The sequence below is a fragment of the Somniosus microcephalus genome, chromosome 12 (assembly GCF_052327205.1).
Source record: "Somniosus microcephalus isolate GS21.2 chromosome 12, FLI_Smic_1.0, whole genome shotgun sequence".
Classification (NCBI taxonomy): Eukaryota; Metazoa; Chordata; class Chondrichthyes; order Squaliformes; family Somniosidae; genus Somniosus; species Somniosus microcephalus.
The window spans coordinates 210,981,970-211,008,763 of record NC_140998.1 but is presented as its reverse complement, the minus strand read 5'-3'; the positions used below and the strand labels follow the sequence as shown (position 1 = coordinate 211,008,763).

At 59.9% G+C, this 26,794-nt stretch overlaps 1 protein-coding gene across 1 annotated transcript in view; it reads left to right on the top strand.

Annotated features, from left to right (window-relative positions):
• The window catches only part of LOC147110005 (tripartite motif-containing 13-like), a 51,597-nt gene that overhangs the window by 23,791 nt on the left and 1,012 nt on the right, over positions 1-26,794 (top strand). The window lies entirely within an intron of this gene.

Here is a 26,794-nt window from a genome sequence, read left to right as displayed (position 1 = left end):
AGAGTTACGCAGGGAATGGGAGAGTTACGCAGGGATTGGGAGAGTTACGCAGGGATTGGGAGAGTTACGCAGGGATTGGGAGAGTTGCGCAGGGAATGGGAGAGAGTTGCGCAGGGAATGGGAGAGAGTTGCGCAGGGAATGGGAGAGAGTTGCGCAGGGAATGGGAGAGAGTTGCGCAGGGAATGGGAGAGAGTTGCGCAGGGAATGGGAGAGAGTTGCGCAGGGAATGGGAGAGAGTTGCGCAGGGAATGGGAGAGAGTTGCGCAGGGAATGGGAGAGAGTTGCGCAGGGAATGGGAGAGAGTTGCGCAGGGAGTGGGAGAGAGTTGCGCAGGGAGTGGGAGAGTTGCGCAGGGAGTGGGAGAGAGTTGCGCAGGGAATGGGAGAGTTACGCAGGGAATGGGAGAGAGTTACACGGAATGGGAGAGAGTTACGCAGGGAATGGGAGAGAGTTACGCAGGGGATGAGAGAGTTACGCAGGGAATAACAGGGAATAACGGAATGGGAGATTTACGCAGGGAATAACGGAATGGGAGAGAGTTACGCAGGGAATAACGGAATGAGAGAGTTACGCAGGGAATAACGGAATGAGAGAGTTACGCAGGGAATGGGAGAGAGTTACGCAGGGAATGGGAGAGAGTTACGCAGGGAATGGGAGAGAGTTACGCAGGGGATGGGAGAGAGTTACGCAGGGAATGGGAGTTACGCAGGGAATAACAGGGAATAACGGAATGGGAGATTTACGCAGGGAATAACGGAATGGGAGATTTACGCAGGGAATAACGGAATGGGAGAGAGTTACGCAGGGAATAACGGAATGAGAGAGTTACGCAGGGAATGGGAGAGTTACGCAGGGAATAACGGAATGGGAGAGTTACGCAGGGAATAACGGAATGAGAGAGTTACGCAGGGAATGGGAGAGTTACGCAGGGAATAACGGAATGGGAGAGAGTTGCGCAGGGAATAACGGAATGGGAGTGTTACACAGGGAATAACACTTAAAAAAATTATTTAGTTTCTTTTTAAACTGAATTCAAATCCTGAACGAGCCGTGCTGGGAATTGATCTGATGTTTGCAGGCTTGGCATTGAATGACGGGCCGAAGCTGGCGTCTCCACCCAGGTCCACGCTGCCTTAGGTCGGCTGGTGATGGGCTTAGATCTCGCAGGAGCCGAACCTGCCACGTCCCACTGTTGAAGAGTTAAGAGGCCTGCTCGTCGATAAGGGCCTAATCTTGTTTTTTGCCTGGTTGCTAAGCATCTTTGTCCTTTCACGGAGAGGATGTGGGGGGGAGGGGAGTGTGGAGGCTGAGCTGGACGGTTTTTACAGCTCTCAAACTCTGTGGACTCCGATCCCTCGGTGACTTGCTGGAAGCTTGATTCGCAAGCCAGATTTTCAGGGTTGGTGGGGAGCGGTTTGGGCCCAACCCAGTCTGTCTGGAGAATCGGACAGGCTTGGGCCCAACACAGTCTGTCTGGAGAATCGGACAGGCTTGGGCCCAACACAGTCTGTCTGGAGAATCGGACAGGCTTGGGCCCAACACAGTCTGTCTGGAGAACCGGACAGGCTTGGGCCCAACACAGTCTGTCTGGAGAACCGGACAGGCTTGGGCCCAACACAGTCTGTCTGGAGAATCGGACAGGCTTGGGCCCAACACAGTCTGTCTGGAGAATCGGACAGGCTTGGGCCCAACACAATCTGTCTGGAGAACCGGACAGACTTGGGCCCAACACAGTCTGTCTGGCGAACCGGACAGGCTTGGGCCCAACACAGTCTGTCTGGCGAACCGGACAGGCTTGGGCCCAACACAGTCTGTCTGGAGAATCAGACAGGCTTGGGCCCAACACAGTCTGCCTGGAGAATCGGACAGGCTTGGGCCCAACACAGTCTGTCTGGAGAACCGGACAGGCTTGGGCCCAACACAGTCTGTCTGGAGAACCGGACAGGCTTGGGCCCAACACAGTCTGTCTGGAAAACCGGACAGGCTTTGGGCTCTTTTCTCTAGAAAAGAGAAGGCTGAGGGGTGACCTGATCGAGGTCTTTAAGATTATGAAGGGTTTCGATAGGGTAGACGTAGAGAAGATGTTTCCACTTGTGGGGCGAGACCAGAACTAGGAGCCGTCGATATAAGATAGTCACTGATAAATCCAATAGGGAATTCAGGAGAAACTTCTTTACCCAGAGAGTGGTGAGAATGGGGAACTCGCTACCACAGGGAGTGGTTGAGGCGAAGAGCAGAGATGCCTTTAAGGGGAAGCTGGAGAAACACATGAGGGAGAAAGGAATAGAAGGATATGGTGATGGGGTGAGATGAAGAGGGGTGGGAGGAGGCTGGTGTTGATGGGGTGAGATGAAGAGGGGTGGGAGGAGGCTGCTGTTGATGGGGTGAGATGAAGAGCTCTGGGAGGAGGCTGGTGTTGACGGGGTGAGATGAAGAGGGGTGGGAGGAGGCAGGTGTTGATGGGGTGAGATGAAGAGGGGTGGGAGGAGGCTGGTGTTGACGGGGTGAGATGAAGAGGGGTGGGAGGAGGCTGGTGTTGATGGGGTGAGATGAAGAGGGGTGGGAGGAGGCTAGTGTTGACGGGGTGAGATGAAGAGGGGTGGGAGGAGGCTGGTGTTGACGGGGTGAGATGAAGAGGGGTGGGAGGAGGCTGGTGTTGACGGGGTGAGATGAAGAGGGGTGGGAGGAGGCTGGTGTTGACGGGGTGAGATTAAGAGGGGTGGGAGGAGGCTGGTGTTGATGGGGTGAGAGAAAGAGGGGTGGGAGGACGCTGGTGTTGATGGGGTGAGATGAAGAGGGGTGGGTGGAGGCTGGTGTTGATGGGGTGAGATGAAGAGGGGTGGGAGGAGGCTGGTGGTGATGGGCTGAGATGAAGAGGGGTGGGAGGAGGCTGGTGTGGATGGGGTGAGATGAAGAGGGGTGGGAGGAGGCTGGTGTTGATGGGGTGAGATGAAGAGGGGTGGGAGGAGGCTGGTGTTGATGGGGTGAGATGAAGAGGGGTGGGAGGAGGCTGGTGTGGATGGGGTGAGATGAAGAGGGGTGGGAGGAGGCTGGTGATGATGGGGTGAGATGAAGAGGGTGGGTGGAGGCTGGCGATGATGGGGTGAGATGAAGAGGGGTTGGAGGAGGCTGGTGTTGATGGGGTGAGATGAAGAGGGGTGGGTGGAGACTGGTGTTGACGGGGTGAGATGAAGAGGGGTGGGAGGAGGCTGGTGTTGATGGGGTGAAGTGAAGAGAGGTGGGAGGAGGCTGATGAAGAGGGGTGGGAGGAGGCTGGTGTTGATGGGGTGAGATGAAGAGGAGCGGGAGGAGGCTGGTGCGGACGGGGTGAGATGAAGAGGGGTGGGAGGAGGCTGATGTTGATGGGGTGAGATGAAGAGGGGTGGGAGGAGGCTGGTGTTGATGGGGTGAGATGAAGAGGGGTGGGAGGAGGCTGGTGTTGACGGCGTGAGATGAAGAGGGGTGGAAGTAGGCTGGTGTTGATGGGGTGAGATGAAGAGGGGTGGAAGGAGGCTGGTGTTGATGGGGTGAGACGAAGAGGGGTGGGAGGAGGCTGGTGTGCATGGGGGGAGATGAAGAGGGGCGGGAGGAGGCTGGTGTTGTTGGGGTGCGATGAAGAGGGGTGGGAGGGGGCTAGTGTTGATGGGGTGAGATGAAGAGGGGTGGGAGGAGGCTGGTGTTGATGGGCTGAGATGAAGAGGGGTGGGAGGAGGCTGGTGTTGATGGGGTGAGATGAAGAGGGGTGGGAGGAGGCTGGTGTTGACGGCGTGAGATGAAGAGGGGTGGGAGGAGGCTGGTGTTGATGGGGTGAGATGAAGAGGGGTGGAAGGAGGCTGGTGTTGATGGGGTGAGACGAAGAGGGCTGGGAGGAGGCTGGTGTGGATGGGGTGAGATGAAGAGGGGCGGGAGGAGGCTGGTGTTGATGGGGTGCGATGAAAAGGGGTGGTAGGGGGCTAGTGTTGATGGGGTGAGATGAAGAGGGGTGACAGGAGGCTGGTGTTGATGGGGTGAGATGAAGAGGGGTGGGAGGAGGCTGGTGTTGACGGGGTGAGATGAAGAGGGGTGGGAGGAGGCAGGTGTTGATGGGGTGAGATGAAGAGGGGTGGGAGGAGGCTGGTGTTGAGGGGGTGAGATGAAGAGGGGTGGGAGGAGGCTGGTGTTGATGGGGTGAGATGAAGAGGGGTGGGAGGAGGCTGGTGGTGACGGGGTGAGATGAAGAGGGGTGGGAGGAGGCTGGTGTGGATGGGGTGAGATGAAGAGGGGTGGGAGGAGGCTGGTGTTGATGGGGTGAGATGAAGAGGAGTGGGAGGAGGCTGGTGGTGACGGGGTGAGATGAAGAGGGGTGGGAGGAGACTGGTGTTGATGGAGTGAGATGAAGAGGGGTGGGAGGAGGCTGGTGTTGATGGGGTGAGATGAAGAGGGGTGGGAGGAGGCTGGTGTTGATGGGCTGAGATGAAAAGGGGTGGGAGGAGGCTGGTGTTGATGGGGTGAGATGAAGAGGGGTGGGAGGAGGCTGGTGTTGATGGGGTGAGATGAAGAGAGGTGGGAGGAAGCTGGTGTTGATGGGGTGAGATGACGAGGGGTGGGAGGAGGCTGGTGTTGATGGGGTGAGATGAGGGGTGGGAGGAGGCTGGTGTTGATGGGGTGAGATGAAGAGGGGTGGGAGGAGGCTGGTGTTGTTGGAGTGAGATGAAGAGTGGTGGGTGGAGGCTGGTGATGATGGGGTGAGATGAAGAGGGGCTGGAGGAGGCTGGTGTTGATGGGGTGAGATGAAGAGGGGTGGGTGGAGACTGGTGTTGACGGGGTGAGATGAAGAGGGGTGGGAGGAGGCTGGTGTTGATGGGGTGAGGTGACGAGGGGTGGGAGGAGGCTGATGAAGAGGGGTGGGAGGACGCTGGTGTTGATGGGGTGAGATGAAGAGGAGTGGGAGGAGGCTGGTGTGGACGGGGTGAGATGAAGAGGGGTGGGAGGAGGCTGGTGTGGATGGGGTGAAATGAGGGGTGGAAGGAGGCTGATGTTGATGGGGTGAGATGAAGAGCGGTGGGAGGAGGCTGGTGTTGATGGGGTGAGATGAAGAGGGGTGGGAGGAGGCTGGTGTTGACGGGGTGAGATGAAGAGGGGTGGGAGGAGGCTGGTGTTGATGGGGTGAGATGAAGAAGGGTGGGAGGAGGCTGGTGTTGACGGGGTGAGATGAAGAGGGGTGGGAGGAGGCTGGTGTGGATGGGGTGAGATGAAGAGGGGTGGGAGGAGGCTGGTGTTGATGGGGTGAGATGAAGAGGGGTGGGAGGAGGCTGGTGTTGATGGGCTGAGATGAGGGGTGGGAGGAGGCTGGTGTTGATGGGGTGAGATGAAGAGGGGTGGGAGGAGGCTGGTGTGGACGGGGTGAGATGAAGAGGGGTGGGAGGAGGCTGGTGTTGATGGGGTGAGATGAAGAGGGGTGGAAGGAGGCTGGTGTTGATGGGGTGAGACGAAGAGGGGTGGGAGGAGGCTGGTGTGGATGGGGTGAGATGAAGAGGGGCGGGAGGAGGCTGGTGTTGATGGGGTGCGATGAAGAGGGGTGGTAGGGGGCTAGTGTTGACGGGGTGAGATGAAGAGGGGTGGGAGGAGGCTGGTGTTGGGGTGAGATGAAGAGGGGTGGGAGGAGGCTGGTGTTGATGGAGTGAGATGAAGATGGGTGGGAGGAGGCTGGTGTTGATCGGGTGAGATGAAGAGGGGTGGGAGGAGGCTGGTGTTGACGGGGTGAGATGAAGAGGGGTGGGAGGAGGCTGGTGTTGATGGGGTGAGATGTAGAGGGGTGGGAGGAGGCTGGTGTTGATGGAGTGAGATGAAGAGGGGTGGGAGGAGGCTGGTGTTGATGGGTTAAGATGAAGAGGGGTGGGAGGAGGCTGGTGTTGATGGGGTGAGATGAAGAGCGGTGGGAGGAGGCTGGTGTTGATGGGGTGAGATGAAATGGGTGGGAGGAGGCTGGTGTTGATGGGGTGAGATGAAGAGGGGTGAGTGGAGGCTGGTGTGGATGGGGTGAGATGAAGAGGGGTGGGAGGAGGCTGGTGTTGATGGGGTGAGATGAAGAGGGGTGGGTGGAGACTGGTGTTGACGGGGTGAGCTGAAGAGGGGTGGGAGGAGGCTGGTGTTGATGGGGTGAGATGAAGAGGGGTGGGAGGAGGCTGGTGTGGATGGGGTGAGATGAAGAGGGGCTGGAGGAGGCTGGTGTTGATGGGGTGAGATGAAGAGGGGTGGGTGGAGACTGGTGTTGACGGGGTGAGCTGAAGAGGGGTGGGAGGAGGCTGGTGTTGATGGGGTGAGGTGACGAGGGGTGGGAGGAGGCTGATGAAGAGGGGTGGGAGGATGCTGGTGTTGACGGGGTGAGATGAAGAGGGGTGGGAGGGGGCTGGTGTTGATGCGGTGAGATGAAGAGGGGTGGGAGGAGGCTGCTGTTGATGGGGTGAGATGAAGAGAGGTGGGAGGAGGCTGGTGTTGATGGGGTGAGTTGAAGAGGGGTGGGAGGAGGCTGGTGTTGATGGGGTGAGATGAAGAGGGGTGGGAGGAGGCTGGTGTTGATGGGGTGAGATGAAGAGGGGTGGGAGGAGGCTGGTGTTGATGGGGTGAGATGAAGAGGGGTGGGAGGAGGCTGGTGTTGGGGTGAGATGAAGAGGGGTGGGTGGAGACTGGTGTTGATGGGGTGAGATGAAGAGGGGTGGGTGGAGACTGGTGTTGACGGGGTGAGCTGAAGAGGGGCGGGAGGAGGCTGGTGTTGATGGGGTGAGGTGACGAGGGGTGGGAGGAGGCTGATGAAGAGGGGTGGGAGGACGCTGGTGTTGACGGGGTGAGATGAAGAGGGGTGGGAGGAGGCTGATGTTGATGAGGTGAGATGAAGAGGGGTGGGTGGAGGCTGGTGTTGATGGGGTGAGATGAAGACCGGTGGGAGGAGGCTGGTGTTGATGGGGTGAGATGAAGAGGGGTGGGAGGAGGCTGGTGTTGACGGGGTGAGATGAAGAGGGGTGGGAGGAGGCTGGTGTGGATGGGGTGAGATGAAGAGGGGTGGGAGGAGGCTGGTGTTGACGGGGTGAGATGAAGAGGGGTGGGAGGAGGCTGGTGTTGATGGGGTGAGATGAAGAAGGGTGGGAGGAGGCTGGTGTTGACGGGGTGAGATGAAGAGGGGTGGGAGGAGGCTGGTGTTGATGGGGTGAGATGAAGAAGGGTGGGAGGAGGCTGGTGTTGACGGGGTGAGATGAAGAGGGGTGGGAGGAGGCTGGTGTGGATGGGGTGCGATGAAGAGGGGTGGGAGGAGGCTGGTGTTGATGGGGTGAGATGAAGAGGGGTGGGAGGAGGCTGGTGTTGATGGGCTGAGATGAGGGGTGGGAGGAGGCTGGTGTTGATGGGGTGAGATGAGGGGTGGGAGGAGGCTGGTGTGGACGGGGTGAGATGAAGAGGGGTGGGAGGAGGCTGATGTTGATGAGGTGAGATGAAGAGGGGTGGGAGGAGGCTGGTGTTGATGGGGTGAGATGAAGAGCGGTGGGAGGAGGCTGGTGTTGATGGGGTGAGATGAAGAGGGGTGGGAGGAGGCTGGTGTTGACGGCGTGAGATGAAGAGGGGTGGAAGGAGGCTGGTGTTGATGGGGTGAGACGAAGAGGGGTGGGAGGAGGCTGGTGTGGATGGGGTGAGATGAAGAGGGGCGGGAGGAGGCTGGTGTTGATGGGGTGCGATGAAGAGGGGTGGTAGGGGGCTAGTGTTGACGGGGTGAGATGAAGAGGGGTGGGAGGAGGCTGGTGTTGATGGGGTGAGATGAAGAGGGGTGGGAGGAGGCTGGTGTTGATGGAGTGAGATGAAGATGGGTGGGAGGAGGCTGGTGTTGATCGGGTGAGATGAAGAGGGGTGGGAGGAGGCTGGTGTTGACGGGGTGAGATGAAGAGGGGTGGGAGGAGGCTGGTGTTGATGGGTTAAGATGAAGAGGGGTGGGAGGAGGCTGGTGTTGATGGGGTGAGATGAAGAGCGGTGGGAGGAGGCTGGTGTTGATGGGGTGAGATGAAATGGGTGGGAGGAGGCTGGTGTTGATGGGGTGAGATGAAGAGGGGTGAGTGGAGGCTGGTGTTGATGGAGTGAGATGAAGAGGGGTGGGAGGAGGCTGGTGCGGATGGGGTGAGATGAAGAGTGGCGGGAGGAGGCTGGTGTTGATGGGGTGCGATGAAGAGGGGTGGGAGGAGGCTGGTGTTGATGGGCTGAGATGAGGGGTGGGAGGAGGCTGGTGTTGATGGGGTGAGATGAGGGGTGGGAGGAGGCTGGTGTGGACGGGGTGAGATGAAGAGGGGTGGGAGGAGGCTGGTGTTGATGGGGTGAGATGAAGAGCGGTGGGAGGAGGCTGGTGTTGATGGGGTGAGATGAAGAGGGGTGGGAGGAGGCTGGTGTTGACGGCGTGAGATGAGGGGTGGAAGGAGGCTGGTGTTGATGGGGTGAGACGAAGAGGGGTGGGAGGAGGCTGGTGTGGATGGGGTGAGATGAAGAGGGGCGGGAGGAGGCTGGTGTTGATGGGGTGCGATGAAGAGGGGTGGTAGGGTGCTAGTGTTGACGGGGTGAGATGAAGAGGGGTGGGAGGAGGCTGGTGTTGATGGGGTGAGATGAAGAGGGGTGGGAGGAGGCTGGTGTTGATGGAGTGAGATGAAGATGGGTGGGAGGAGGCTGGTGTTGATCGGGTGAGATGAAGAGGGGTGGGAGGAGGCTGGTGTTGATGGGGTGAGATGAAGAGCGGTGGGAGGAGGCTGGTGTTGATGGGGTGAGATGAAATGGGTGGGAGGAGGCTGGTGTTGATGGGGTGAGATGAAGAGGGGTGAGTGGAGGCTGGTGTTGATGGAGTGAGATGAAGAGGGGTGGGAGGAGGCTGGTGCGGATGGGGTGAGATGAAGAGTGGCGGGAGGAGGCTGGTGTTGATGGGGTGCGATGAAGAGGGGTGGGAGGGGGCTAGTGTTGATGGGGTGTGATGAAGAGGGGTGGGAGGAGGCTGGTGTTGATGGGGTGAGTTGAAGAGGGGTGGGAGGAGGCTGGTGTTGATGGGGTGAGATGAAGAGGGGTGGGAGGAGGCTGGTGTTGATGGCGTGAGATGAAGAGGGGTGGGAGGAGGCTGGTGTTGATGGGCTGAGATGAAGAGGGGTGGGAGGAGGCTGGTGTTGATGGAGTGAGATGAAGAGGGGTGGGAGGAGGCTGGTGTGGATGGGGTGAGATGAAGAGGGGTGGGAGGAGGCTGGTGTTGATGGGGTGAGATGAAGAGGGATGGGAGGAGGCTGGTGTTGATGGGCTGAGATGAAGAGGGGTGGGAGGAGGCTGGTGTTGATGGGGTGAGATGAAGAGGGGTGGGAGGAGGCTGGTGTTGACGGGGTGAGATGAGGGGTGGGAGGGGGCTGGTGTTGATGGGGTCAGATGAAGAGGGGTGGGAGGAGGCTGGTGTTGATGGGGTGAGATGAAGAGGGGTGGGAGGAGGCTGGTGTTGATGGGGTGAGATGAAGAGGGGTGGGAGGAGGCTGGTGTTGGGGTGAGATGAAGAGGGGTGGGTGGAGGCTGGTGATGATGGGGTGAGATGAAGAGGGGCTGGAGGAGGCTGGTGTTGATGGGGTGAGATGAAGAGGGGTGGGTGGAGACTGGTGTTGACGGGGTGAGCTGAAGAGGGGTGGGAGGAGGCTGGTGTTGATGGGGTGAGGTGACGAGGGGTGGGAGGAGGCTGATGAAGGGTGGGAGGATGCTGGTGTTGACGGGGTGAGATGAAGAGGGGTGGGAGGGGGCTGGTGTTGATGCGGTGAGATGAAGAGGGGTGGGAGGAGGCTGCTGTTGATGGGGTGAGATGAAGAGAGGTGGGAGGAGGCTGGTGTTGATGGGGTGAGTTGAAGAGGGGTGGGAGGAGGCTGGTGGTGATGGGGTGAGATGAAGAGGGGTGGGAGGAGGCTGGTGTTGATGGGGTGAGATGAAGAGGGGTGGGAGGAGGCTGGTGTTGGGGTGAGATGAAGAGGGGTGGGTGGAGGCTGGTGATGATGGGGTGAGATGAAGAGGGGTGGGTGGAGACTGGTGTTGACGGGGTGAGCTGAAGAGGGGCGGGAGGAGGCTGGTGTTGATGGGGTGAGGTGACGAGGGGTGGGAGGAGGCTGATGAAGAGGGGTGGGAGGACGCTGGTGTTGACGGGGTGAGATGAAGAGGGGTGGGAGGAGGCTGGTGTTGATGGGGTGAGATGAAGAGGGGTGGGAGGAGGCTGCTGTTGATGGGGTGAGATGAAGAGCTCTGGGAGGAGGCTGGTGTTGACGGGGTGAGATGAAGAGGGGTGGGAGGAGGCAGGTGTTGATGGGGTGAGATGAAGAGGGGTGGGAGGAGGCTGGTGTTGACGGGGTGAGATGAAGAGGGGTGGGAGGAGGCTGGTGTTGATGGGGTGAGATGAAGAGGGGTGGGAGGAGGCTAGTGTTGACGGGGTGAGATGAAGAGGGGTGGGAGGAGGCTGGTGTTGACGGGGTGAGATGAAGAGGGGTGGGAGGAGGCTGGTGTTGACGGGGTGAGATGAAGAGGGGTGGGAGGAGGCTGGTGTTGACGGGGTGAGATTAAGAGGGGTGGGAGGAGGCTGGTGTTGATGGGATGAGAGAAAGAGGGGTGGGAGGACGCTGGTGTTGATGGGGTGAGATGAAGAGGGGTGGGTGGAGGCTGGTGTTGATGGGGTGAGATGAAGAGGGGTGGGAGGAGGCTGGTGGTGATGGGCTGAGATGAAGAGGGGTGGGAGGAGGCTGGTGTGGATGGGGTGAGATGAAGAGGGGGTGGGAGGAGGCTGGTGTTGATGGGGTGAGATGAAGAGGGGTGGGAGGAGGCTGGTGTTGATGGGGTGAGATGAAGAGGGGTGGGAGGAGGCTGGTGTGGATGGGGTGAGATGAAGAGGGGTGGGAGGAGGCTGGTGATGATGGGGTGAGATGAAGAGGGTGGGTGGAGGCTGGCGATGATGGGGTGAGATGAAGAGGGGTTGGAGGAGGCTGGTGTTGATGGGGTGAGATGAAGAGGGGTGGGTGGAGACTGGTGTTGACGGGGTGAGATGAAGAGGGGTGGGAGGAGGCTGGTGTTGATGGGGTGAAGTGAAGAGAGGTGGGAGGAGGCTGGTGTTGATGGGGTGAGATGAAGAGGGGTGGGAGGAGGCTGGTGTTGACGGCGTGAGATGAAGAGGGGTGGGAGGAGGCTGGTGTTGACGGCGTGAGATGAAGAGGGGTGGAAGTAGGCTGGTGTTGATGGGGTGAGATGAAGAGGGGTGGAAGGAGGCTGGTGTTGATGGGGTGAGACGAAGAGGGGTGGGAGGAGGCTGGTGTGCATGGGGGGAGATGAAGAGGGGCGGGAGGAGGCTGGTGTTGTTGGGGTGCGATGAAGAGGGGTGGGAGGGGGCTAGTGTTGATGGGGTGAGATGAAGAGGGGTGGGAGGAGGCTGGTGTTGATGGGCTGAGATGAAGAGGGGTGGGAGGAGGCTGGTGTTGATGGGGTGAGATGAAGAGGGGTGGGAGGAGGCTGGTGTTGACGGCGTGAGATGAAGAGGGGTGGGAGGAGGCTGGTGTTGATGGGGTGAGATGAAGAGGGGTGGAAGGAGGCTGGTGTTGATGGGGTGAGACGAAGAGGGCTGGGAGGAGGCTGGTGTGGATGGGGTGAGATGAAGAGGGGCGGGAGGAGGCTGGTGTTGATGGGGTGCGATGAAGAGGGGTGGTAGGGGGCTAGTGTTGATGGGGTGAGATGAAGAGGGGTGACAGGAGGCTGGTGTTGATGGGGTGAGATGAAGAGGGGTGGGAGGAGGCTGGTGTTGACGGGGTGAGATGAAGAGGGGTGGGAGGAGGCAGGTGTTGATGGGGTGAGATGAAGAGGGGTGGGAGGAGGCTGGTGTTGAGGGGGTGAGATGAAGAGGGGTGGGAGGAGGCTGGTGTTGATGGGGTGAGATGAAGAGGGGTGGGAGGAGGCTGGTGGTGACGGGGTGAGATGAAGAGGGGTGGGAGGAGGCTGGTGTGGATGGGGTGAGATGAAGAGGGGTGGGAGGAGGCTGGTGTTGATGGGGTGAGATGAAGAGGAGTGGGAGGAGGCTGGTGGTGACGGGGTGAGATGAAGAGGGGTGGGAGGAGACTGGTGTTGATGGAGTGAGATGAAGAGGGGTGGGAGGAGGCTGGTGTTGATGGGGTGAGATGAAGAGGGGTGGGAGGAGGCTGGTGTTGATGGGCTGAGATGAAAAGGGGTGGGAGGAGGCTGGTGTTGATGGGGTGAGATGAAGAGGGGTGGGAGGAGGCTGGTGTTGATGGGGTGAGATGAAGAGAGGTGGGAGGAAGCTGGTGTTGATGGGGTGAGATGACGAGGGGTGGGAGGAGGCTGGTGTTGATGGGGTGAGATGAGGGGTGGGAGGAGGCTGGTGTTGATGGGGTGAGATGAAGAGGGGTGGGAGGAGGCTGGTGTTGTTGGAGTGAGATGAAGAGTGGTGGGTGGAGGCTGGTGATGATGGGGTGAGATGAAGAGGGGCTGGAGGAGGCTGGTGTTGATGGGGTGAGATGAAGAGGGGTGGGTGGAGACTGGTGTTGACGGGGTGAGATGAAGAGGGGTGGGAGGAGGCTGGTGTTGATGGGGTGAGGTGACGAGGGGTGGGAGGAGGCTGATGAAGAGGGGTGGGAGGACGCTGGTGTTGATGGGGTGAGATGAAGAGGAGTGGGAGGAGGCTGGTGTGGACGGGGTGAGATGAAGAGGGGTGGGAGGAGGCTGGTGTGGATGGGGTGAAATGAGGGGTGGAAGGAGGCTGATGTTGATGGGGTGAGATGAAGAGCGGTGGGAGGAGGCTGGTGTTGATGGGGTGAGATGAAGAGGGGTGGGAGGAGGCTGGTGTTGACGGGGTGAGATGAAGAGGGGTGGGAGGAGGCTGGTGTTGATGGGGTGAGATGAAGAAGGGTGGGAGGAGGCTGGTGTTGACGGGGTGAGATGAAGAGGGGTGGGAGGAGGCTGGTGTGGATGGGGTGAGATGAAGAGGGGTGGGAGGAGGCTGGTGTTGATGGGGTGAGATGAAGAGGGGTGGGAGGAGGCTGGTGTTGATGGGCTGAGATGAGGGGTGGGAGGAGGCTGGTGTTGATGGGGTGAGATGAAGAGGGGTGGGAGGAGGCTGGTGTGGACGGGGTGAGATGAAGAGGGGTGGGAGGAGGCTGGTGTTGATGGGGTGAGATGAAGAGGGGTGGAAGGAGGCTGGTGTTGATGGGGTGAGACGAAGAGGGGTGGGAGGAGGCTGGTATGGATGGGGTGAGATGAAGAGGGGCGGGAGGAGGCTGGTGTTGATGGGGTGCGATGAAGAGGGGTGGTAGGGGGCTAGTGTTGACGGGGTGAGATGAAGAGGGGTGGGAGGAGGCTGGTGTTGGGGTGAGATGAAGAGGGGTGGGAGGAGGCTGGTGTTGATGGAGTGAGATGAAGATGGGTGGGAGGAGGCTGGTGTTGATCGGGTGAGATGAAGAGGGGTGGGAGGAGGCTGGTGTTGACGGGGTGAGATGAAGAGGGGTGGGAGGAGGCTGGTGTTGATGGGGTGAGATGTAGAGGGGTGGGAGGAGGCTGGTGTTGATGGAGTGAGATGAAGAGGGGTGGGAGGAGGCTGGTGTTGATGGGTTAAGATGAAGAGGGGTGGGAGGAGGCTGGTGTTGATGGGGTGAGATGAAGAGCGGTGGGAGGAGGCTGGTGTTGATGGGGTGAGATGAAATGGGTGGGAGGAGGCTGGTGTTGATGGGGTGAGATGAAGAGGGGTGAGTGGAGGCTGGTGTGGATGGGGTGAGATGAAGAGGGGTGGGAGGAGGCTGGTGTTGATGGGGTGAGATGAAGAGGGGTGGGTGGAGACTGGTGTTGACGGGGTGAGCTGAAGAGGGGTGGGAGGAGGCTGGTGTTGATGGGGTGAGATGAAGAGGGGTGGGAGGAGGCTGGTGTGGATGGGGTGAGATGAAGAGGGGCTGGAGGAGGCTGGTGTTGATGGGGTGAGATGAAGAGGGGTGGGTGGAGACTGGTGTTGACGGGGTGAGCTGAAGAGGGGTGGGAGGAGGCTGGTGTTGATGGGGTGAGGTGACGAGGGGTGGGAGGAGGCTGATGAAGAGGGGTGGGAGGATGCTGGTGTTGACGGGGTGAGATGAAGAGGGGTGGGAGGGGGCTGGTGTTGATGCGGTGAGATGAAGAGGGGTGGGAGGAGGCTGCTGTTGATGGGGTGAGATGAAGAGAGGTGGGAGGAGGCTGGTGTTGATGGGGTGAGTTGAAGAGGGGTGGGAGGAGGCTGGTGTTGATGGGGTGAGATGAAGAGGGGTGGGAGGAGGCTGGTGTTGATGGGGTGAGATGAAGAGGGGTGGGAGGAGGCTGGTGTTGATGGGGTGAGATGAAGAGGGGTGGGAGGAGGCTGGTGTTGGGGTGAGATGAAGAGGGGTGGGTGGAGGCTGGTGATGATGGGGTGAGATGAAGAGGGGCTGGAGGAGGCTGGTGTTGATGGGGTGAGATGAAGAGGGGTGGGTGGAGACTGGTGTTGACGGGGTGAGCTGAAGAGGGGCGGGAGGAGGCTGGTGTTGATGGGGTGAGGTGACGAGGGGTGGGAGGAGGCTGATGAAGAGGGGTGGGAGGACGCTGGTGTTGACGGGGTGAGATGAAGAGGGGTGGGAGGAGGCTGATGTTGATGAGGTGAGATGAAGAGGGGTGGGTGGAGGCTGGTGTTGATGGGGTGAGATGAAGACCGGTGGGAGGAGGCTGGTGTTGATGGGGTGAGATGAAGAGGGGTGGGAGGAGGCTGGTGTTGACGGGGTGAGATGAAGAGGGGTGGGAGGAGGCTGGTGTGGATGGGGTGAGATGAAGAGGGGTGGGAGGAGGCTGGTGTTGACGGGGTGAGATGAAGAGGGGTGGGAGGAGGCTGGTGTTGATGGGGTGAGATGAAGAAGGGTGGGAGGAGGCTGGTGTTGACGGGGTGAGATGAAGAGGGGTGGGAGGAGGCTGGTGTTGATGGGGTGAGATGAAGAAGGGTGGGAGGAGGCTGGTGTTGACGGGGTGAGATGAAGAGGGGTGGGAGGAGGCTGGTGTGGATGGGGTGCGATGAAGAGGGGTGGGAGGAGGCTGGTGTTGATGGGGTGAGATGAAGAGGGGTGGGAGGAGGCTGGTGTTGATGGGCTGAGATGAGGGGTGGGAGGAGGCTGGTGTTGATGGGGTGAGATGAGGGGTGGGAGGAGGCTGGTGTGGACGGGGTGAGATGAAGAGGGGTGGGAGGAGGCTGATGTTGATGAGGTGAGATGAAGAGGGGTGGGAGGAGGCTGGTGTTGATGGGGTGAGATGAAGAGCGGTGGGAGGAGGCTGGTGTTGATGGGGTGAGATGAAGAGGGGTGGGAGGAGGCTGGTGTTGACGGCGTGAGATGAAGAGGGGTGGAAGGAGGCTGGTGTTGATGGGGTGAGACGAAGAGGGGTGGGAGGAGGCTGGTGTGGATGGGGTGAGATGAAGAGGGGCGGGAGGAGGCTGGTGTTGATGGGGTGCGATGAAGAGGGGTGGTAGGGGGCTAGTGTTGACGGGGTGAGATGAAGAGGGGTGGGAGGAGGCTGGTGTTGATGGGGTGAGATGAAGAGGGGTGGGAGGAGGCTGGTGTTGATGGAGTGAGATGAAGATGGGTGGGAGGAGGCTGGTGTTGATCGGGTGAGATGAAGAGGGGTGGGAGGAGGCTGGTGTTGACGGGGTGAGATGAAGAGGGGTGGGAGGAGGCTGGTGTTGATGGGTTAAGATGAAGAGGGGTGGGAGGAGGCTGGTGTTGATGGGGTGAGATGAAGAGCGGTGGGAGGAGGCTGGTGTTGATGGGGTGAGATGAAATGGGTGGGAGGAGGCTGGTGTTGATGGGGTGAGATGAAGAGGGGTGAGTGGAGGCTGGTGTTGATGGAGTGAGATGAAGAGGGGTGGGAGGAGGCTGCTGCGGATGGGGTGAGATGAAGAGTGGCGGGAGGAGGCTGGTGTTGATGGGGTGCGATGAAGAGGGGTGGGAGGAGGCTGGTGTTGATGGGCTGAGATGAGGGGTGGGAGGAGGCTGGTGTTGATGGGGTGAGATGAGGGGTGGGAGGAGGCTGGTGTGGACGGGGTGAGATGAAGAGGGGTGGGAGGAGGCTGATGTTGATGAGGTGAGATGAAGAGGGGTGGGAGGAGGCTGGTGTTGATGGGGTGAGATGAAGAGCGGTGGGAGGAGGCTGGTGTTGATGGGGTGAGATGAAGAGGGGTGGGAGGAGGCTGGTGTTGACGGCGTGAGATGAAGAGGGGTGGAAGGAGGCTGGTGTTGATGGGGTGAGACGAAGAGGGGTGGGAGGAGGCTGGTGTGGATGGGGTGAGATGAAGAGGGGCAGGAGGAGGCTGGTGTTGATGGGGTGCGATGAAGAGGGGTGGGAGGGGGCTAGTGTTGACGGGGTGAGATGAAGAGGGGTGGGAGGAGGCTGGTGTTGATGGGGTGAGATGAAGAGGGGTGGGAGGAGGCTGGTGTTGATGGAGTGAGATGAAGATGGGTGGGAGGAGGCTGGTGTTGATCGGGTGAGATGAAGAGGGGTGGGAGGAGGCTGGTGTTGACGGGGTGAGATGAAGAGGGGTGGGAGGAGGCTGGTGTTGATGGGTTAAGATGAAGAGGGGTGGGAGGAGGCTGGTGTTGATGGGGTGAGATGAAGAGCGGTGGGAGGAGGCTGGTGTTGATGGGGTGAGATGAAATGGGTGGGAGGAGGCTGGTGTTGATGGGGTGAGATGAAGAGGGGTGAGTGGAGGCTGGTGTTGATGGAGTGAGATGAAGAGGGGTGGGAGGAGGCTGGTGCGGATGGGGTGAGATGAAGAGTGGCGGGAGGAGGCTGGTGTTGATGGGGTGCGATGAAGAGGGGTGGGAGGGGGCTAGTGTTGATGGGGTGTGATGAAGAGGGGTGGGAGGAGGCTGGTGTTGATGGGGTGAGATGAAGAGGGGTGGGAGGAGGCTGGTGTTGATGGGCTGAGATGAAGAGGGGTGGGAGGAGGCTGGTGTTGATGGGGTGAGATGAAGAGGGGTGGGAGGAGGCTGGTGTTGACGGGGTGAGATGAGGGGTGGGAGGGGGCTGGTGTTGATGGGGTGAGATGAAGAGGGGTGGGAGGAGGCTGGTGTTGATGGGGTGAGATGAAGAGGGGTGGGAGGAGGCTGGTGTTGATGGGGTGAGATGAAGAGGGGTGGGAGGAGGCTGGTGTTGGGGTGAGATGAAGAGGGGTGGGTGGAGGCTGGTGATGATGGGGTGAGATGAAGAGGGGCTGGAGGAGGCTGGTGTTGATGGGGTGAGATGAAGAGGGGTGGGTGGAGACTGGTGTTGACGGGGTGAGCTGAAGAGGGGTGGGAGGAGGCTGGTGTTGATGGGGTGAGGTGACGAGGGGTGGGAGGAGGCTGATGAAGAGGGGTGGGAGGATGCTGGTGTTGACGGGGTGAGATGAAGAGGGGTGGGAGGGGGCTGGTGTTGATGCGGTGAGATGAAGAGGGGTGGGAGGAGGCTGCTGTTGATGGGGTGAGATGAAGAGAGGTGGGAGGAGGCTGGTGTTGATGGGGTGAGTTGAAGAGGGGTGGGAGGAGGCTGGTGTTGATGGGGTGAGATGAAGAGGGGTGGGAGGAGGCTGGTGTTGATGGGGTGAGATGAAGAGGGGTGGGAGGAGGCTGGTGTTGATGGGGTGAGATGAAGAGGGGTGGGAGGAGGCTGGTGTTGGGGTGAGATGAAGAGGGGTGGGTGGAGGCTGGTGATGATGGGGTGAGATGAAGAGGGGCTGGAGGAGGCTGGTGTTGATGGGGTGAGATGAAGAGGGGTGGGTGGAGACTGGTGTTGACGGGGTGAGCTGAAGAGGGGCGGGAGGAGGCTGGTGTTGATGGGGTGAGGTGACGAGGGGTGGGAGGAGGCTGATGAAGAGGGGTGGGAGGACGCTGGTGTTGACGGGGTGAGATGAAGAGGGGTGGGAGGAGGCTGATGTTGATGAGGTGAGATGAAGAGGGGTGGGTGGAGGCTGGTGTTGATGGGGTGAGATGAAGACCGGTGGGAGGAGGCTGGTGTTGATGGGGTGAGATGAAGAGGGGTGGGAGGAGGCTGGTGTTGACGGGGTGAGATGAAGAGGGGTGGGAGGAGGCTGGTGTGGATGGGGTGAGATGAAGAGGGGTGGGTGGAGGCTGGTGTTGATGGGGTGAGATGAAGACCGGTGGGAGGAGGCTGGTGTTGATGGGGTGAGATGAAGAGGGGTGGGAGGAGGCTGGTGTTGACGGGGTGAGATGAAGAGGGGTGGGAGGAGGCTGGTGTGGATGGGGTGAGATGAAGAGGGGTGGGAGGAGGCTGGTGTTGACGGGGTGAGATGAAGAGGGGTGGGAGGAGGCTGGTGTTGATGGGGTGAGATGAAGAAGGGTGGGAGGAGGCTGGTGTTGACGGGGTGAGATGAAGAGGGGTGGGAGGAGGCTGGTGTTGATGGGGTGAGATGAAGAAGGGTGGGAGGAGGCTGGTGTTGACGGGGTGAGATGAAGAGGGGTGGGAGGAGGCTGGTGTGGATGGGGTGCGATGAAGAGAGGTGGGAGGAGGCTGGTGTTGATGGGGTGAGATGAAGAGGGGTGGGAGGAGGCTGGTGTTGATGGGCTGAGATGAGGGGTGGGAGGAGGCTGGTGTTGATGGGGTGAGATGAGGGGTGGGAGGAGGCTGGTGTGGACGGGGTGAGATGAAGAGGGGTGGGAGGAGGCTGATGTTGATGAGGTGAGATGAAGAGGGGTGGGAGGAGGCTGGTGTTCATGGGGTGAGATGAAATGGGTGGGAGGAGGCTGGTGTTGATGGGGTGAGATGAAGAGGGGTGAGTGGAGGCTGGTGTTGATGGAGTGAGATGAAGAGGGGTGGGAGGAGGCTGGTGCGGATGGGGTGAGATGAAGAGTGGCGGGAGGAGGCTGGTGTTGATGGGGTGCGATGAAGAGGGGTGGGAGGGGGCTAGTGTTGATGGGGTGTGATGAAGAGGGGTGGGAGGAGGCTGGTGTTGATGGGGTGAGTTGAAGAGGGGTGGGAGGAGGCTGGTGTTGATGGGGTGAGATGAAGAGGGGTGGGAGGAGGCTGGTGTTGATGGCGTGAGATGAAGAGGGGTGGGAGGAGGCTGGTGTTGATGGGCTGAGATGAAGAGGGGTGGGAGGAGGCTGGTGTTGATGGAGTGAGATGAAGAGGGGTGGGAGGAGGCTGGTGTGGATGGGGTGAGATGAAGAGGGATGGGAGGAGGCTGGTGTTGATGGGCTGAGATGAAGAGGGGTGGGAGGAGGCTGGTGTTGATGGGGTGAGATGAAGAGGGGTGGGAGGAGGCTGGTGTTGACGGGGTGAGATGAGGGGTGGGAGGGGGCTGGTGTTGATGGGGTGAGATGAAGAGGGGTGGGAGGAGGCTGGTGTTGATGGGGTGAGATGAAGAGGGGTGGGAGGAGGCTGGTGTTGATGGGGTGAGATGAAGAGGGGTGGGAGGAGGCTGGTGTTGGGGTGAGATGAAGAGGGGTGGGTGGAGGCTGGTGATAATGGGGTGAGATGAAGAGGGGCTGGAGGAGGCTGGTGTTGATGGGGTGAGATGAAGAGGGGTGGGTGGAGACTGGTGTTGACGGGGTGAGCTGAAGAGGGGTGGGAGGAGGCTGGTGTTGATGGGGTGAGGTGAAGAGGGGTGGGAGGAGGCTGATGTTGATGAGGTGAGATGAAGAGGGGTGGGTGGAGGCTGATGAAGAGGGGTGGGAGGACGCTGGTGTTGACGGGGTGAGATGAAGAGGGGTGGGAGGAGGCTGGTGTTGATGGGGTGTGATGAAGAGGGGTGGGAGGAGGCTGGTGTTGACGGGGTGAGATGAAGAGGGGTGGGAGGAGGCTGGTGTGGATGGGGTGAGATGAAGAGGGGTGGGAGGAGGCTGGTGTTGATGGGCTGAGATGAAGAGGGGTGGGAGGAGGCTGGTGTTGATGGGGTGAGATGAAGAGGGGTGGGAGGAGGCTGGTGTGGATGGGGTGAGATGAAGAGGGGTGGGAGGAGGCTGATGTTGATGAGGTGAGATGAAGAGGGGTGGGAGGAGGCTGGTGTTGATGGGGTGAGATGAAGAGCGGTGGGAGGAGGCTGGTGTTGATGGGGTGAGATGAAGAGGGGTGGGAGGTGGCTGGTGTTGACGGCGTGAGATGAAGAGGGGTGGGAGGAGGCTGGTGTTGATGGGGTGAGATGAAGAGGGGTGGAAGGAGGCTGGTGTTGATGGGGTGAGACGAAGAGGGGTGGGAGGTGGATGGGGTGAGATGAAGAGGGGCGGGAGGAGGCTGGTGTTGATGGGGTGCGATGAAGAGGGGTGGTAGGGGGCTAGTGTTGATGAGGTGAGATGAAGAGGGGTGACAGGAGGCTGGTGTTGATGGGGTGAGATGAAGAGGGGTGGGAGGAGGCTGGTGTTGACGGGGTGAGATGAAGAGGGGTGGGAGGAGGCAGGTGTTGATGGGGTGAGATGAAGAGGGGTGGGAGGAGGCTGGTGTTGATGGGGTGAGATGAAGAGGGGTGGGACGAGGCTAGTGTTGACGGGGTGAGATGAAGGGTGGGAGGAGGCTGGTGTTGATGGGGTGAGATGAAGAGGGGTGGGAGGAGGCTGGTGTTGATGGGGTGAGATGAAGAGGGGTGGGAGGAGGCTGGTGTTGATGGGGTGAGATGAAGAGGGGTGGGAGGAGGCTGGTGTTGACGGGCTGAGATGAAGAGGGGTGGGAGGAGGCTGGTGTTGATGGAGTGAGATGAAGAGGGGTGGGAGGAGGCTGGTGTGGATGGGGTGAGATGAAGAGGGGTGGGAGGAGGCTGGTGTTGATGGGGTGAGATGAAGAGGGGTGGGAGGAGGCTGGTGTGGATGGGGTGAGATGAAGAGGGTGGGTGGAGGCTGGTGATGATGGGGTGAGATGAAGAGGGGTTGGAGGAGGCTGGTGTTGATGGGGTGAGATGAAGAGGGTTGGGTGGAGACTGGTGTTGACCGGGTGAGATGAAGAGGGGTGGGAGGAGGCTGGTGTTGATGGGGTGAGGTGAAGAGGGGTGGGAGGAGGCTGATGAAGAGGGGTGGGAGGAGGCTGGTGTGGATGGGGTGAGATGAAGAGGGGTGGGAGGAGGCTGGTGTTGACGGGGTGAGATGAAGAGGGGTGGGAGGAGGCTGATGTTGATGGGGTGAGATGAAGAGGGGTGGGAGGAGGCTGGTGTTGATGGGGTGAGATGAAGAGCGGTGGGAGGAGGCTGGTGTTGATGGGCTGAGATGAAGAGGGGTGGGAGGAGGCTGGTGTTGACGGCGTGAGATCAAGGGTGGGAGGAGGCTGGTGTTGATGGGGTGAGATGAAGAGGGGTGGTAGGAGGCTGGTGTTGATGGGGTGAGACGAAGAGGGCTGGGAGGAGGCTGGTGTGGATGGGGTGAGATGAAGTCGGGCGGGAGGAGGCTGTTGTTGATGGGGTGCGATGAAGAGGGGTGGGAGGGGGCTAGTGTTGATGGAGTGGGATGAAGAGGGGTGGGAGGAGGCTGGTGTTGATGGGGTGAGATGAAGAGGGGTGGGAGGAGGCTGGTGTTGATGGGGTGAGATGAAGAGGGGTGGGAGGAGGCTGGTGTTGACGGGGTGAGATGAAGAGGGTGGGAGGAGGCTGGTGTTGATGGGGTGAGATGAAGAGGGGTGGGAGGAGGCTGGTGTGGATGGGGTGAGATGAAGAGGGGTGGGAGGAGGTTGGTGTTGATGGGGTGAGATGAAGAGGGGTGGGAGGAGGCTGGTGTTGATGGGGTGAGATGAAGAGGGGTGGGTGGAGGCTGGTGATTATGGGGTGAGATGAAGAGGGGCTGGAGGAGGCTGGTGTTGATGGGGTGAGATGAAGAGGGGTGGGTGGAGACTGGTGTTGACGGGGTGAGATGAAGAGGGGTGGGAGGAGGCTGGTGTTGATGGGGTGAGGTGACGAGGGGTGGGAGGAGGCTGATGAAGAGGGGTTGGAGGACGCTGGTGTTGATGTGGTGAGATGAAGAGGAGTGGGAGGAGGCTGGTGTGGACGGGGTGAGATGAAGAGGGGTGGGAGGAGGCTGGTGTGGATGGGGTGAAATGAAGAGGGGTGGAAGGAGGCTGGTGTTGACGGGGTGAGATGAAGAGGGGTGGGAGGAGGCTGATGTTGATGGGCTGAGATGAAGAGGGGTGGGAGGCGGCTGGTGTTGATGGAGTGAGATGAAGAGGGGTGGGAGGTGGATGGGGTGAGATGAAGAGGGGTGGGAGGGGGCTGGTGTTGATGGGGTGAGATGAAGAGGTGTGGGAGGAGGCTGGTGTTGATGGGGTGAGATGAAGAGAGGTGGGAGGAGGCTGGTGTTGATGGGGTGAGATGAAGAGGGGTGGGAGGAGGCTGGTGTGGATGGGGTGAGATGAAGAGGGGTGGGAGGAGGCTGGTGTTGATGGGGTGAGATGAAGAGGGTGGGTGGAGGCTGGTGATGATGGGGTGAGATGAAGAGGGGTTGGAGGAGGCTGGTGTTGATGGGGTGAGATGAATAGGGTTGGGTGGAGACTGGTGTTGACGGGGTGAGATGAAGAGGGGTGGGAGGAGGCTGGTGTTGATGGGGTGAGGTGAAGAGGGGTGGGAGGAGGCTGGTGTGGACGGGGTGAGGTGAAGAGGGGTGGGAGGAGGCTGGTGTTGATGGAGTGAGATGAAGAGGGGTGGGAGGAGGCTGGTGTTGATGGGGTGAGATGAAGAGCGGTGGGAGGAGGCTGGTGTTGATGGGCTGAGATGAAGAGGGGTGGGAGGAGGCTGGTGTTGACGGCGTGAGATGAAGGGTGGGAGGAGGCTGGTGTTGATGGGGCGAGATGAAGAGGGGTGGTAGGAGGCTGGTGTTGATGGGGTGAGACGAAGAGGGGTGGGAGGAGGCTGGTGTTGATGGGGTGAGATGAAGAGGGGTGGGAGGAGGCTGGTGTTGACGGGGTGAGATGAAGAAGGTGGGAGGAGGTTGGTGTTGATGGGGTGGGATGAAGAGGGGTAGGTGGAGGCTGCTGTTGATGGGGTGAGATGAAGAGGGGTGGGAGGAGGCTGGTGTTGATGGGGTGAGATGAAGAGGGGTGGGAGGAGGCTGCTGTTGATGGGGTGAGATGAAGCGGGGTGGGAGGAGGCTGGTGTGGATGGGGTGAGATGAAGAGGGGTGGGAGGAGGTTGGTGTTGATGGGGTGAGATGAAGAGGGGTGGGAGGAGGCTGGTGTTGATGGGGTGAGATGAAGAGGGGTGGGAGGATGCTGGTGTTGATGGGGTGAGATGAAGAGGGTTGGGAGGAGGCTGGTGTTGATGGGGTGAGATGAAGAGGGATGGGAGGACGCTGGTGTTGATGGGGTGAGATGAAGAGGGGTGGGAGGAGGCTGGTGTTCATGGGGTGAGATGAAGATGGGTGGGAGGAGGCTGGTGTTGACGGGGTGAGATGAAGAGGGGTGGGAGGAGGCTGGTGTTGATGGAGTGAGATGAAGAGGGGTGGGAGGAGGCTGGTGTTGATGGAGTGAGATGAAGAGGGGTGGGAGGAGGCTGGTGTTGATGGGGTGAGATGTAGAGCGGTGGGAGGAGGCTGGTGTTGATGGGGTGAGATGAAATGGGTGGGAGGAGGCTGGCGTTGATGGGGTGAGATGAAGAGGGGTGAGTGGAGGCTGGTCTTGATGGGGTGAGATGAAGAGGGGTGGGAGGAGGCTGGTGCGGATGGGGTGAGATGAAGAGGGGCGGGAGGAGGCTGGTGTTGATGGGGTGCGATGAAGAGGGGTGGGAGGGGGCTAGTGTTGATGGGGTGAGATGATGAGGGGTGGGAGGAGGCTGGTGTTGATGGGGTGAGTTGAAGAGGGGTGGGAGGAGGCTGGTGTTGATGGGGTGAGATGAAGAGGGGTGGGAGGAGGCTGGTGTTGATGGGGTGAGATGAAGAGGGGTGGGAGGAGGCTGGTGTTGATGGGCTGAGATGAAGAGGGGTGGGAGGAGGCTGGTGTTGATGGGGTGAGATGAAGTGCGGTGGGAGGAGGCTGGTGTTGATGGGGTGAGATGAAATGGGTGGGAGGAGGCTGGTGTTGATGGGGTGAGATGAAGAGGGGTGAGTGGAGGCTGGTGTTGATGGGTTGAGATGAAGAGTGGTGGGAGGAGGCTGGTGTTGATGGGGTGAGATGAGGGGTGGCAGGAGGCTGGTGTTGATGGGGTGAGATGAAGAGGGGTGGGAGGAGGCTGGTGTTGACGGGGTGAGATGAAGAGGGGTGGGAGGAGGCTGGTGTTGACGGGGTGAGATGAAGAGGGGTGGGAGGAGGCTGGTGTTGATGGGGTGAGATGAAGAGGGGTGGGAGGAGGCTGGTGTTGATGGGGTGAGATGAAGAGGGGTGAGAGGAGGCTGGTGTTGATGGGCTGAGATGAAGAGGGGTGGGAGTAGGCTGGTGTTGATGGAGTGAGATGAAGAGGGGTGGGAGGAGGCTGGTGTGGATGGGGTGAGATGAAGAGGGGTGGGAGGAGGCTGGTGTTGATGGGGTGAGATGAAGAGGGGTGGGAGGAGGCTGGTGTTGACGGGGTGAGATGAAGAGGGGTGGGAGGGGGCTGGTGTTGATGGGGTGAGATGAAGAGGGGTGGGAGGAGGCTGGTGTTGATGGGGTGAGATGAAGAGAGGTGGGAGGAGGCTGGTGTTGATGGGGTGAGATGAAGAGGGGTGGGAGGAGGCTGGTGTTGATGGGGTGAGATGAAGAGGGGTGGGAGGAGGCTGGTGTTGATGGGGTGAGATGAAGAGGGGTGGGAGGAGGCTGGTGTTGATGGGGTGAGATGAAGAGGGGTGGGAGGAGGCTGGTGTGGATGGGGTGAGATGAAGAGGGGTGGGAGGAGGCTGGTGTTGATGGGGTGAGATGAAGAGGGTGGGTGGAGGCTGGTGATGGGGTGAGATGAAGAGGGGTGGGTGGAGACTGGTGTTGACGGGGTGAGATGAGGAGGGGTGGGAGGAGGCTGGTGTTGATGGGGTGAGGTGAAGAGGGGTGGGAGGAGGCTGATGAGAGGGGTGGGAGGACGCTGGTGTTGATGGGGTGAGATGAAGAGGAGTGGGAGGAGGCTGGTGTGGACGGGGTGAGATGAAGAGGGGTGGGAGGAGGCTGGTGTGGATGGGGTGAGATTAAGAGGGGTGGGAGGAGGCTGGTGTTGACGGGGTGAGATGAAGAGGGGTGGGAGGAGGCTGATGTTGATGGGGTGAGATGAGGGGTGGGAGGAGGCTGGTGTTGATGGGGTGAGATGAAGAGCGGTGGGAGGAGGCTGGTGTTGATGGGGTGAGATGAAGAGGGGTGGGAGGAGGCTGGTGTTGACGGCGTGAGATGAAGAGGGGTGGGAGGAGGCTGGTGTTGATGGCGTGAGATGAAGAGGGGTGGTAGGAGGCTGGTGTTGATGGGGTGAGACGAAGAGGGGTGGGAGGAGGCTGGTGTGGATGGGGTGAGATGAAGTGGGGCGGGAGGAGGCTGGTGTTGATGGGGTGCGATGAAGAGGGGTGGGAGGGGGCTAGTGTTGATGGGGTGAGATGAAGAGTGGTGGGAGGAGGCTGGTGTTGATGGGGTGAGATGAAGAGGGGTGGGAGGAGGCTGGTGTTGACGGGGTGAGATGAAGAGGGTGGGAGGAGGCTGGTGTTGATGGGGTGGGATGAAGAGGGGTAGGTGGAGGCTGCTGTTGATGGGGTGAGATGAAGAGGGGTGGGAGGAGGCCGGTGTTGATGGCGTGAGATGAAGAGGGGTGGGAGGAGGCTGGTGTTGATGGGGTGAGATGAAGAGGGGTGGGAGGAGGCTGGTGTTGATGGGGTGAGATGAAGAGGGGTGGGAGGAGGCTCGTGTTGATGGGATGAGATGAAGAGGGGTGGGAGGAGGCTGGTGTTGATGGGGTGAGATGAAGAGGGGTGGGAGGAAGCTGCTGTTGATGGGGTGAGATGAAGAGGGGTGGGAGGAGGCTGGTGTTGATGGGGTGAGATGAAGAGGGGTGGGAGGAGGCTGGTGTTGATGGGGTGAGATGAAGAGAGGTGGGAGGAGGCTGGTGTTGATGGGGTGAGATCAAGAGCGGTGGGAGGAGGCTGGTGTTGATGGGGTGAGATGAAATGGGTGGGAGGAGGCTGGTGTTGACGGGGTGAGATGAAGAGGGGTGGGAGGAGGCTGGTGTTGATGGGGTGAGATGAAGAGGGGTGAGTGGAGGCTGGTGTTGATGGGGTGAGATGAAGAGGGGTGGGAGGAGGCTGGTGTGATGGGGTGAGATGAAGAGGGGTGGGAGGAGGCTGGTGTTGATGGGGTGAGATGAAGAGGGGTGGGAGGAGGCTGGTGTTGATGGGGTGAGATGAAGAGGGGTGGGAGGAGGCTGGTGTTGACGGGGTGAGATGAAGAGGGGTGGGAGGAGGCTGGTGTTGATGGGGTGAGCTGAAGAGGGGTGGGAGGAGGCTGGTGTTGACGGGGTGAGATGAAGAGGGGTGGGAGGAGGCTGGTGTTGCTGGGGTGAGATGAAGAGGGGTGGGAGGAGGCTGGTGTTGATGGGGTGAGATGAAGAGGGGTGGGAGGAGGCTGGTGTTGATGGGGTGAGATGAAGAGGGGTGGGAGGAGGCTGATGTTGATGGGGTGAGATGAAGAGGGGTGGGAGGAGGCTGGTGTTGACGGGGTGAGATGAAGAGGGGTGGGAGGAGGCTGGTGTTGGTGGGGTGAGATGAAGAGGGGTGGGAGGAGGCTGGTGTTGATGGGGAGGGATGAAGAGGAGTGGGTGGAGGCTCATGTGGAGCATAAACAGCGGCACGGACCAGTTGGGCCGAATGGACTGTTTCTGTGCTGTAAATGCGATGCAATTCTTTGTAACCT